Genomic DNA, 13,460 nt, shown 5'->3' with positions numbered 1-13,460 from the left:
AAACCATTTATATAAAAAAAAAAAAAAAAAAAATTAATAAAAATATTATTTGAAAATACTTAAATTAGAAAAGCTTTCCACATGTACATCAAATATACATTGTTCCCATTCAACCCAGTGGAGCCTTCCCACCTGGGGAGGGAATAGACGATAAAAGTTGAGCGCTACAGAAGCAACAATCTTTTGATTTGACCTACCTCTGCTTACCCTTAACACGTAGGAACAATCTTTTGATTTGACCTACCTGCTGCAACAACTAGACAGAGCCACGAGAGAGAGAGACATGCATGGTTGGTTCATATACATTGATGTGCGACCTCTTGATTTGATTGTGGGTAGAACAATCCAGGGCGGGATCTATAAGGCCGCCATCGACTCACTCATTCTGATGCCCAACACCCAATAAGCATCAAGGATAGCACACTCGACTGTCAAGGAGAGGGAAATTGTCATTCAATCTATCAGGAATGACGTATATGAGAAAGTGTCATTCAATATCTCACGTCGATTCTGGTATGACACATATCCATGCATTCATTCGTTATATACGTAATTACGCCAACCAACCACTATGGCTGATTTGGAAGGGATGGCTCGCTTTCTTTCTAGCTAACTAATTGACTGATAGGAACTTCAATGGCAGAGGTTTTAGCAAAATACACTATTCGTTTTGTCATTTTAGGATGCGCAAGTAGGCTCGATTGATAAGGAGAGGAACTTTAGTTTCTCGACTCATAAGGAGAGGATGCACAAGCAGGCTCGACCGCTAGGGAGAGGAGACGAAGGTTTTGATAAGTAAGAGTTCAAATTCTAGGTCTAGTTTGAGGTTCTAGGGTTGGTTTCAATGAGCTGCTATGGGTAATGCCAACTAATATGTTAGGGAATGAGTGGTCGACCTTATGAAGGTTTGAAAGCTGAAAGGCCAACCAAATCGAGTGTAGGGTGGATATAGAAAAGTATAGTACCAGTAAGACGTCAGTAGGACTGACCAAAAAGAGTGTAGGGTGAACCCTGACATGATGCTCTAAAGGAAGAGGGAAGTGTAATCAGAGAGAACATTCGGTGAACATCCCGCTTCGCCAGGGATCCCAGATGAAGTAACCCTAAGAGAGCCACCGACTCCAACTATCGCCCATGTACGATCTATATTAGATCTAACCAACTACCCACTCTACCTTCTCTACGTTCTTGATAGCCCATCTTTCTTTGCCTCTGTAGAGTTTTTCAGCGGCATGTTTCGGTCCTATTCCCCATTACTGAGAAAAAGTAAGCCACCGGTTCGAGTAAAAGATACTATCATTACCACCTAGACGATTAAACATCCAACCCATAATTGCAACGACCCAATTGCAAGAGCGGAGCTCTACCAACTAAGCTATATCCCCTGTACTTGGACCAAGTGGTCTGCACATCCATAAGATAAGGTACCCCACGACCGGTTCCACCAAAGCCATTGACGACCCTCATCCAATCACCTAAACTATAATTAACAAAACACATATACTTTAAATATTATATAATTTAATATTTAATATTTTGAATAGTTTTTATCCTCTATTAACTTTTTTGATTTTTAAAAATGAATATATACTATTATGTTTGTGAAAGTGTCTATAATACTAAAATTAGAGTAATCACTACTTGAAAACTTAAATTCAATGAAATAAGTTGAAAATCATAAATTTAAAGCATATTTTCCCATGGGAATAGGTTGAGCTGTAACTAAGAAATTCACTTTGATTTTTAAGCAAATGTATACCATTTTGTTTATAATATAACCTTCCTTTGGACGAGTGAGAAAGGATGGCTTACCCAGAGTAGGAAAGTGACCAAGGATGACTCATCGAAGTTAGAGGATTGTGTGTATTATATAACTTTTATGTGGAAGATGAAGTATGACTTATGCAAGGTAGTGAATTTTTCCATGAAAACCATTATATAGTTTGGTTTTGAAAATATTGTAATCAGGTTTGCAGGTGTAAAATGTTCATTATATTATTAGAATAATTACTATTTAAATATTTAAAAGAAAAAAAATTAAACTAAATAAGTTAAAAATAATAATTTTTAATTATACATGTTTGCTCAGAGCATTAATCATCCTATGAAAATTTAAAAGAGAAGGGATTCGATGAAATAAGTTAAGAATGAGTAATTTTATATTATATATTTATCCATATCCCATGGAAACCCGTGTCGCTAAGAGATGTTTGCAAAAATCGAGATAAATGGGTTTTGAAGGTAATGTTAGTATTAAAAATTAAAATTTAATTAAAAATTTAAATTATTAATTCGAAAATAATGTTATATGAAGTGATTTTTTGGACTTTATATACAATCTTTTTAGAAATTTAGTTTAACTTAAAGTCACTTAATTTGAAGGTTTTTAAGATATGGTTTTTTAAGGTATGTTTTCAATAAATATATATATATATATATATATATATATATATATATATATATTAAAATTATAATTAAAAAATAGAATTTAAAAAAAATTATATTATTAAATTTTAAAAAATAAAATATAAAATATTTGTGGACATATATTTCCAAATTTATTAGTCACCGTGTAAAAGTGATTTCTGAACCAAAAAAAAACAAAAACAAAAAACTGTGTGATAGAGGTAAAATGTTTGATATTTTTAGTGAGTACTTCACAGGCAAGTAGCAATAAATATAGGTGAATAGTAAAAGATCTAACCAATAAATAAGTAAAGAATATGTCAAGAGAGATTAGGAAAAATAATAAAATAAATAGAAAATAAAAATTTTAATTAAATGAAAAAAGAAGAATCAAAGGAATAATGGGAATAAAATGTTGGAATTAAGAAGAGTAATTATAAATCTTAATTTAAAACTATTATTATTAGGGTAATTATTATAATCTTAATTTATTATTACTAGGGTAAATTAATAATTTATTTGTTTTTTAATTAGTTTTATATTAAAATTTATAATTATTTTTCTAATTCCAAAATTTCTCTTTTTCTACTTATTTTATTATTTTTCCCAACATGAGCATCTTGCTTATTTATTTATTGGTTACTCTTCACCTATGTTTATTGCTTCTTGTCTCCTATGATGGTTGAAGTATTCATGAGAAGTCTCTTCAGCATCTTCCTTATTTATTTATTGGTTACCCTTTCACCTCTTTATCACACAAAATTTATTGAAGAAATGGCTTCTACACCATAAAAATTTTAGTGTTTGTGTATAAATTTTAAACAAATCTCTAAACATTTAAAATTACATAAATATAAAATATTTTGAATTTCAAATATATAAGTAAATATATATGTAATCAAATCTTAGGCTTGGAGTATGTCTTAAAATTACTTTTGCTTGGCTAAGAGCTTGTTTTCTTCTGACATAAGGAACAAGTTAATGGCCCAAGCTCAGAGAAATACGTGGAAGAAAGGAAATCCTGCCCTCTTATGAACCACCATTGAGAAATTCTAAATGATGTAGTTTTCCTTGAACAATGATAATGAATCAATCTGTGTTCAAATAGAAAATCTAATAATAATTGTTCTCACTAGAGAGTATAAATTTAGCCGTAGTCTAACTAGCCGGAGGAATTGCCCGGAAAGTTATGGAAATTCCAGTGATATTTAGAGAACATCTGGCAAGGATTTTTGTAAATCCAAGTTATAGTTGTTAAACTTCATAATTTTAGGTGTCCTAGAGGTTTTTGATGGTGCTGAATCCATTTCCACCATCAAAAACACGATTCAAACACTGCCTCTACAAGATTCTTTGAATTTGTTTTGCCCGAATTCTAGCCAATTTTGACCATTTAGGCAATTCCTCTGCCTTAGTGGACGACTCCATAAATTTATATGCATGTGTATCCAATTCCCAATTTCCACCCTTCGAAACACAACTACTTAGCCACCTTAGTAACTTCAACCCTTGAAGGAAGAAATATCTCTAAAAACAAATTGAATAATAATTTTAAAATTTGATTTCTAAAATTTGAATATATTTTTTTAACCATATATTTTAAATACTTAAAAATAAAAATAAATATAAATATATTACAAGACCAAATTCCAACTAAAAAGTCCCACTAAAAAGGCACTGCATCGCTACGTAACACATTTAACCATGTGCGGAGGTTGGAACAAGACTGCCACAACACATTTAACAAGGTGCGGGGGTTGGACCAACATTGCCACGTGCTAACGAACTGCACGAGTTGAATGATAAAGTTGGTCAAATACCACGTAGTCAATAAGTTTCACTTTCGATTTCAATGTGGTGCAACAGGGTTATTTCTGGACATGACATCTAGATTTGGTGGTGCAACAGGGTTATTTCTGAACATTGTATTTAGATTTGGTGACACGATATTTTGAAAAACCTCTCAATATTTAAATTAATTTTTCCAATTTCAAACCAAACCCAAAAATAAAAATGGTCTCTTTGTCAGATTGCAGCTTCAGGTTCCGAGGCTTATGCGCTGCCGTATTTTCGGGCGTCGGACGGAGCTGTTCAGCGTCGCATGCCCATCTGCCGCCGTCAGCGCAGACGCGAGGTTCAGCCTGCCGTCGCGGGCCAGCTGTCAAAGTCCACCTCAGCTCTGCTTCGCTATAACTAGAACGGGATTTTTAGTTTCCCTTCCCCGCTCCCTTCTCACTCTTTCGTTGAGCTCAGCATACGCTTTTCAGTTCGTCTTGCTTTGACGAAAGGATTACATGGCTCCCAGAGATCTGGAAGGCGATGGCAGTAAGAAAAGTCTAGTTGATGGCAATGCCAATGCCCCAGAGGAAATCCATTACATTGGCGTCAGAAAACGTAAGTGGGGCCGTTACGCAGCTGAGATACGAGATCCCCTCAGGAAATGTCGCGTTTGGCTGGGCACCTGGGACACCGCCGAAGAGGCAGCCAAGGAATATGACAGAGCCGCCAAAGTTCTGAAAGCACCAAATGCCAAAATCAACTTCCCCTCTCCTGACAATATCCGATGCGGCACGCAGGGCCAAAGCGCCGCGCTCCACAGATGGACAACCATTCATCAAGTATCCGCCTCAGCAACAACAACAAGCGTTCCCGTCCCTCCGCTTATTCCCGCGGTTCGAAAGCTTAATCTTCACAAGAAAATCAATAATAAGCCTGAAAAGGAGAAGCCCTGGACACAAACTTTCCTGAGTGGTGGAGTGGGAATGCAAAAAGTGGGCAATGAAAGGGTGACAACTAATAATTCTAACCAAATCCCTCAGCGTAACCCTACTTCTTCATTCAATCTTGTCGACTACCGTGTGGATCTTGTGCAGCAGCCACCTGTGGCGGTGGCGGTGACTTTGTTCGGGAGGAATGTGGGGACTCAGATCAACCCACATCAAGGCCATGAGTTGGTAGGAGCAGCCCCAGGGTCGAAGAATCTACTTCATGCAACCTCTTATTGTGATTACTTTTCCACCTCTAGAGCGATGGACACCCAACTTCTTCCTCTTGATGTCAAGAAAGCCACTATGCGGTCCCTCGATCAGAATCTCCCTCTTCTTCCTTCTGAAGTCAAGAAGGCGACTATGCAGTCCCTCGATCTGAATCTCCCAACAGAAGAAGATGATCTCCCTCTTCTTCCCCTGAAGTCAAGAAGGCGACTATGCTTATGCAGTCCCTCGATCTGAATCTCCCAACAGAAGAAGATGATCTCCCTTTTCTTCCTCCTGAAGTCAAGAAGGCGACTACTCCCTCTTCTTCCTCCTGAAGTCAAGAAGGCGACTATGCAGTCCCTCGATCTGAATCTCCCAACAAAAGAAGATGATGAAGACACGCAACTCTCTGTCTTGCTTCCTGCGATGAAAACACGTTTCCAATTGTGGTGGCAACAATTTATTATTTGTTCTTTTATGTCACAACTTTGTGGACGAATCAAGAGTTTGACGCGAGCACAAGATCCAACAACAAATGGTACCCAAAAAGGATTTGGGTTTTGCTAAATTGAATTTACAAAAGGAGCACTTTGTGCCTTACAACTTCTCAACAAATTAGTTTGGAGGCCCATAAGTTAGTGGCATGAATTCTATTTTGTTTTTATGAAATACGCTAAGCATCTCCAACATGTTTTGATTTGTTGACCTTTCGTAGCTTGCAATGTTTGTGGAACAATCGTCTGTTGATTGTTCACTATTTTTACCATTTGTATTTTTGCAAACACCAAGTGCTACTCACCATATTTGTTGAATTGTTGTACTACATCTTGCTATTTTCCATTCATAGTGGCAAATATTGTAGTCACTTTGGTGGGATTTTCCTTTTTTTCTTAAACAAATCTATATTTGGATTACATCTAACTAACTACAAAAATTCGTTCACTTTAAAAATTTATATAAAAAATTAAATACTATTGGTACTTGAGAGTGGTCATTGTTGCATTATTGTCAAGTACACATTTTCATGCCTATTGAATTGAAGCTATCACCATGGGTGTGTAGATCTCAATAGTGCAGTGCACCTTTGTTTTAAGTTGGATGAGAGGTAAAAAAAAACAATTTATCTTCATTTAATTGGAAAAGTTTCCTATTGTAGTTTTCTAGATTGTGAAGGATGAAGCATGTGTTTATGGAGTTTGGTTACATATGGGTTAGGAGAACTTGAACTTGCACTCTATTACTACAAAATCTATATAAAGATGATTTACTATTGGTGGTTGAGAGTGATCATTGTTGCATTATTGTCAAGCACACATTTGCATGCCTATTGAACTGTGGTTATTACCATGGCTTGTAGTGCCCATCAGTGCATTACACCTTTGTTTTGAATTGGAGGGGAGGTAAAAAAAAATTCAAATTATCTTCATTTAATTGGAAAAGTTTCTTATTATAGTTTTCTAGATAGTGAAGGATAAAGCGAGTCTTATGGAGATTAGTTACATACGGGTTAGGAGAACTTGAACTTTCACTCTATTATAATAACCCAAATAAAAGTGAAAACAATAGGAATGAAGAAATAGATCTGCGTGAAGGATGGTACCAGTCCAAGCCAAGTTTATTGTTCAACGATACGAGTAGACTTTAACCATTATCTCCACTGGGTGAATTTTAACCACACAAACAAAACCAACTTCTCTTGTTTTTCTCTCAAGCTCAACATTAATGCCTAAGAGGGTCATACCTCACCAAAGCAGTACTCCAAGCATGGGCCATACCTCACTTGCCCAAAACTTGTAACATGGGCATGTTTTATCATTTTTACAAGGAAGGTTGATTGTGTTGAATTGTGTAGCTTGGGAGGTACTCCAAGCCTGAGTGTTCAGGTTTTGGAGGGCGAAGCACCACAAGGGAAACTTGTGGGCTTGGAACCCAAGTATGGGGTTTTAGCACCCACTGAGATTTGGGATAGAACATTGATGGATTTACATCATGTGATAGATGGTGATGATAGTGCTAGGAAAGATGATTCCAACACAATGAAAATCGTATGAATTCGAGCTTTCATTAGAGAGATATTAAGTTTTGAAGTTGAAAAACTAATTTCATTGTCAAGTAGGTCAACTTGATGTAAACACAATCCAAAATAAGTGTCACTTCGAATGTGATGTTTTGAAGCCCTTGTATTTGGTATAAATATAAGGTGATGTGAGTTTTATTTCACTCATCCAAAAGATAAATACAAGGCAACGTAGAAGGAGATAACTCTCTGATTTGGCCGAAGCAAGGAAAGGGACAGATCAATGAAGGAAAGGACTATTTAGGGTCATCGTGTGGAGGCCAAGTTGTTATTTGGAGGGTTGAGGAGCCTCCCTAGAGGGATGAAGAAGAGGAGGTCTATTCTGGACTATTTGTGAAGCTTTTAGTGGTTGTAATTACCTCTGTTTGGGCAGCGTAAGCTATAGGTTTCTGTGTAGGACGGCCTAGCCCTAAATATAGAGTTGTTGGGTGAGTATTGGGTTGGTTTTAGCCCTATAATCCATCATTTGATAGAAACAAGGAAGGGAGACTATGCGGCAGCTGTAGAGGCTTTTTGAGGGTGATTGAGTGGGTTGACAAGTGGCTATTGGAAGCCCTAACGAGGTAGCCTTGTCATAGTCGTTCCCCAATGTTTGAAACAACAGTCAGAAGATGTGCTTGACTCAGTTTTTCCTTGTATTGGATAAAATTGGATGGGATACCTGTTGTAGCCTGTTGGAGCCAATTAGAGGAAATTATGAGGTGGTGTAATGTCTTCCTAGGAGCAGATTCAACCGTGAAGTATTGGGTGTCATAGAGCTGGTTGGAGAGAAACAAGTTGGCTACTCAAAGTAGCCCTAGACGAGCTATCTTGAAGGATGAAGAGCAGCTGAAGGTTGGGTTAAGGACAGTGCCAAAGTGCAACACTTTGATGGACTAAATTTGTTGCTAGCATGGTAGATTGAAGCTCAGGAATTGTCCAACCCAAAGAGAAGTTGATGAGCCCATGTTCATTATAGCAGACGTGACTTGCAACAGTGATAGGAGGCAGCCCTCTTAGAGTCTCGATCTGTAGTGGCCTTGATGGACTAAGGCACTACTAGTGAGCAATACGGGAACCAAGCACTGGTAGGACAAGATACGACATCAAAGTTGTGCAATGAAGTTTGTCATTGTATCTTGTAACCATAGACTATTGTATTTATTAGATTTAGATTAATATAACGAAGATTGGTGATTGTACATTATTGTACAATTTTGTTTAAAACTGTGTATATTGTGCATATATGAGTTACTGCTTTATATTTCTTTTGTGCAAAGTAGTTTATGGTTGAGATTCTTGGTATGGTAGTGTTAGTGATTTTAGGATTCTATCCTAGACCCAAGATCGTGGAAATTCAACAGATTAATGCCTTGACATATAGTTAAAAGTAAGAGGAAAATTACCACATCGTAGTTGTCCAATACTCATCATGGACATGTTTTGTCATTCAAAGAAGCATCATTGTACACAACAACTCATGGCTACTGAACAAAACTGTAGATTAATTATTCTAAGTTTTGGAGTTTACAGGGCATAATCTTTGAAAATTGATATTGAAACTAGTGGATATGTGTTAAAATTAAAAGTTAAAGTTATATAATTTGGATAATTTAGGTGTTTAGAAAGTTTATAAATGTATTTTAAACAATTAAAAATCACAATTTTGCTCCATAAGATTGTGTGAAAATGTTGAATCCCACCAATATGGCATAGTCGCACTGACCACAATCTTAGTGCGAGGCAAGAAGGTCATAACATGTTGTAGATTCAATTTTTTGTCTAAATCTTTAAATTTTTCTTATGAGTTGTATTGACTCGACTAGTAAAAACAACACTGGGAAAGATCCTTCATTTTTTCATTGCAACTTTCCTAATTTTCCCAAATTTTTATTCCTTCAGTGTACCTTAAGAGAAAGAGGTTGTACAAACCACTAGGTATCAGAAGCATGTTAAATGAAAAAAAAACACATAAGAATAAGCACAACTATTTTTTTCTTTTTTTCTAAATTATACCTACACAAATCATACAGACGGTTCAATCTTCTGCGAGAGTCTCATTAGATGAAATGACAGATATTGGAGAATTCAAACCCACAAAATCTACCTTTCATTCCTTCTTTTCAAGGGATAAGTCCTATGAATTCTATGTTAAGTTTGGTAGATACCACCTGTACATATCTTATGCATGCCCTTGGGCATCGAAATATTATTCCTTCGTGAAGTTGAAGGGACTGGAGGGTCATATAGGTGTAATGGTACCTTTTTTTTAAATTTATCCATCTTTAAATATGCTTGTTGAGTAATGTATTACTTTATGAATTTACTTTTCAATAATTATTATTGAGTAATTAGTAAAACTAAAATGGGAAATGGAAAAAGAGGGCGATAATCACTTTGGTTGGACATTCCCAACATCTAAAGATGAATATCCTAGGGTAGATTCATATAAATTGAATGGATCCAAAACTATACGAGAATTTTATGAGCTTTCCAATAGCAATTACAATGAAAAATACACTATCTAGGTATAAGCAGCTCCTCAACATCCTTTCCGTACATTTTTGGAAAATCTTGTTAGTTGTAATCTTCTATGTTGACAATTATATATGTCTGGATTTTTTTTATGCATTCGTATAACTGAAATATACAGGTAATATGAGATAAAAAGAAAAAAACAATTGTCAACATTGGAAGATCTGAGATCACCTGAATGCTGAACTCAAAGTTTAATGATGCAATAAAATATCCATAGGTGGACCTATATCCACCTCATTTGCAATCCGAGATTGACGAGGTTAATGACTTGGTATATAATGCAATCAATAACAGAGTTTATAGATGTGGCTTGCCAAGAAGCAAGAACCTTACGAACAAGTTAATTTGATTTTAGAATAAATCTTTTATGTTAAAAGATTTATTATTATTATTATTAACAATATGTTTATACATGTTCCACTCCTTACCTATGCTATTGCTACTTAATTATATAAGATCCATTTATTTTTGTGCAATTCATGCCCATGGATTTGGAGTTTATTTAGTGAATTTTCCTATCGAGCAAAGGTTCAGTTTTCTCGATGTACATTTCCTAGAACTTCATATTCCTATATTTTATTATTATATTGTGTGGAAGTTCCAAAAATATTTTTAGAATGTGCCCGTGCCAACCTTACTTACTCATTTTGTGTTGACTAGTCAATCCTTCTTAGAGTTGGTTCTCAAAGGTCTCACTTGAGTTAGCTCTACATATGCATGTAGGAAATTTCTTTCTTCCAGCTTAGGTGAGGAACAATCTTTGTGTCTAGCTAAATGATGAGCTCATATTCACTAGAAGCTAATGAACATAGTTGTGTTACCTGTATTTATTTGCATTATGCACTTTGTTAACAACAAGAAATTTACATTGAAGGCAATTTGAACCTTTTGATATTTTATGAGATCTAAAAAGATTTGATAATTTAATAGGAGCATAAAAAAGAGGAATAATTTCTTCTTGGAAAGAAACCATTGCCCCAATACTGATATAGTAGATCAGAAAATGTTACATAATAAAGGCATCATGTTGAAGGTTAGCAAACAGAGTAAATTTGTCCACATGGCATGTTTATCAAATCAACAGTATTTGGATGATCTAGGAGGATCTCGTAAGATCCGTTATACAGGTTCAGTTTTTTTGTCAGCATTCAGTTTGGTGTAGTCAACATTCGGTCTGGTATCGTCATCTTTGACAGTGATGTTTATGGTTCAGGTTGTCTGGTAATGTATATGGTTTTCATGGTGATATGGTTTGATACCTGGTTGTCGACATGTGATTGTCGTCCACCTCATAGGATTTGGTCGTCAACATGCGATTGTCGTCCGCCTTGTAGAATTTGGTTGTCGACATGTGATTGACATCCACCTCGCAAGATTTGGTTGTCGACATGTTGATTGTCGTCAATCCGCCAGGATATGGTTTGTCGTCATGTGGGTTTGAAAGTCACTTTGTGACAATTAATATAAAAATGATTGTCTTTAGAACAAAAATGATGTTAAGATTAAAACCCTAAACCTAAGACACTATGTAAATAAACCTAGCCCTAAGAGCTATGGTAGAAAACATCAAACCTAAGTCCTAGCCTTAAAAAGCTATGATACAAATCAAATGTAAACCATGAAACCTAAGCTTCAAACCCTAACACTAAAACCCTAACCTAAACCATTACAAAATATATTGAAAAAGGTAGTAAAAATACACTAAAATACATTTTCCCTAAGTCTAAACCTTATGTTATCAACTCTTGGCCTATATAACACATTGAAAAAACATTGTAATACAACCCACAGTCTTAACTGTAGCAAAACCACGTGGGAGAAAACTGTGGGGACTGTAACCATGTGAACAGGAGAAGTGTTATGGTTAACTGAGTGAGGTTCAGACCGCAGCAGCCACCATGGCGAGTTGTGACACGTGAAAAAAAGGGCGGTAACCGCAAAGTTATTATAACTGCGGCAACTAAACCATGCATCGAGAATGAAACTGTCAAGTGAAGAATGTGCCATGTGATCAGCGTGGTTACCATGCATTAGGGGTAGCCACCAGGTGTCTGACAGTGGTTAGACCCTACTGTTCACATGCTAATAGTTAACTCCCTTCGCGCTTTATCCTAACCGCTAGCATTTTTTGCATTAATCTGAAGTCTAATTTGGGTTTTTCGTTACACTTTGTTTTAAAATTAATTCAAAGGCCATGTATGGTATCCCTAGGTGGAAAACGGTGACAAGACTGAGGACACGTGAACATAATTGCAGCTCCTACTTTCAGTGTTCATGCTAATCTTGGCTGGGAAGACCTTGGATGTATCTGCAACCCTTTTAAAATCAACCTTTTTTTTTCATGAAGAAGGAGGAGTGGTTTTGAGTTTTATGTGTAGGTTCTTGTGGATATAGTCGATTTTGTTTTCAGTGTAACAGGGGCATCGAGATAGGCATTGGAAAGCTGGTTCAGAGAGCTTTCTTATGACAGTGACCAGAAGTGCCTACATGCACATTCACTTTCGTCAATTTTCTGTGTAATCAACCTCTTCGGAATCGATCCTAATAAAGCGGTCACCCATCTTGAAAGCAGACCCAAAGACATAGTCCATCAGAGACGAACTCTGTAATCAGTCTTGTTGTTTGGTATCGTTGTGTATTTATTGTTTTTACTATTGTTTTGCATCTTATTTATGTTTTCTCGTTGGTCACAAAGTGTTCTTCTCAAGCAGTTCTCACACTTTCAACACTTTAAGTTAACATTCATTTCATTGTTCGCATAATCAATTCTACTTCTGTTTTAACATATTATCATTTCAGATCATATAATTTGGTATCAGAGCAGGTTGTGTTTGTCGAATTTTTTCAGTGAATGTTAACCAGGTCAAAGTTGCAACATGGAGAAGGAATCCTTGAGCAGATTAATCTAGATATTGAAAAGTGAAGTCGTTCATATGTCAACCATGAACCATGACAGGATCTGATGCAAGTGAAATGCCAGAAACTAAGATGAGTGTTGAATAGTTTCAACAAGCATTCTTAACTATGCAACAGATGTTGGGAGAGATTTACGAAGATAAGAAGGTGAGAGATGCAACTTCTTCTTCAAAGACATCGAAGAAGGAAATAGGTAAAGGAAAGGCTGATAAAACATCTTCACCTCCATCATCTCCATCATCATCATCATCTTCTTCTTCTAGTGCAGAATCTGAAACATAAAAGAAACCTAGGAAAACATCTCTTTTGGAACTTGATGTAAAATTTGAGCTACCTATTTATGATGGCGAAATGAATCCTGGAAAGCTAGGTAACTGGATTAAGCAGTTAGAAGTGTATTGTCGTATTCATAACATTTCTGGAAATAAAATAAAAAATCAGTTAGCTACACTTAGAATGGGGGGAACATCTTTAATCTGATGGGAAAGTAAAACTCAAATAGATGTAAAGCAAAAAGTAAAAGTCATCTCTTCATGGTCTAAGTTTTTAAAAGCTCTTAGGAAGCAATT

At 36.0% G+C, this 13,460-nt stretch overlaps 1 pseudogene; it reads left to right on the top strand.

Annotated features, from left to right (window-relative positions):
- The first annotated feature begins 9,506 nt into the window (after positions 1-9,506).
- LOC149218306 (glutathione S-transferase omega-like 2) lies at positions 9,507-10,335 on the top strand (annotated as a pseudogene).
- The last annotated feature ends 3,125 nt before the right edge of the window (positions 10,336-13,460 follow it).

This window comes from Pinus tabuliformis, chromosome Q, assembly GCF_031772625.1.
Source record: "Pinus tabuliformis cultivar Carrire ecotype Pingquan chromosome Q, CPIR1, whole genome shotgun sequence".
NCBI classification, from domain to species: domain Eukaryota; kingdom Viridiplantae; phylum Streptophyta; class Pinopsida; order Pinales; family Pinaceae; genus Pinus; species Pinus tabuliformis.
Note: the sequence above shows the minus strand (reverse complement) of the source record. Positions and strands in the feature narration are given on the sequence as shown.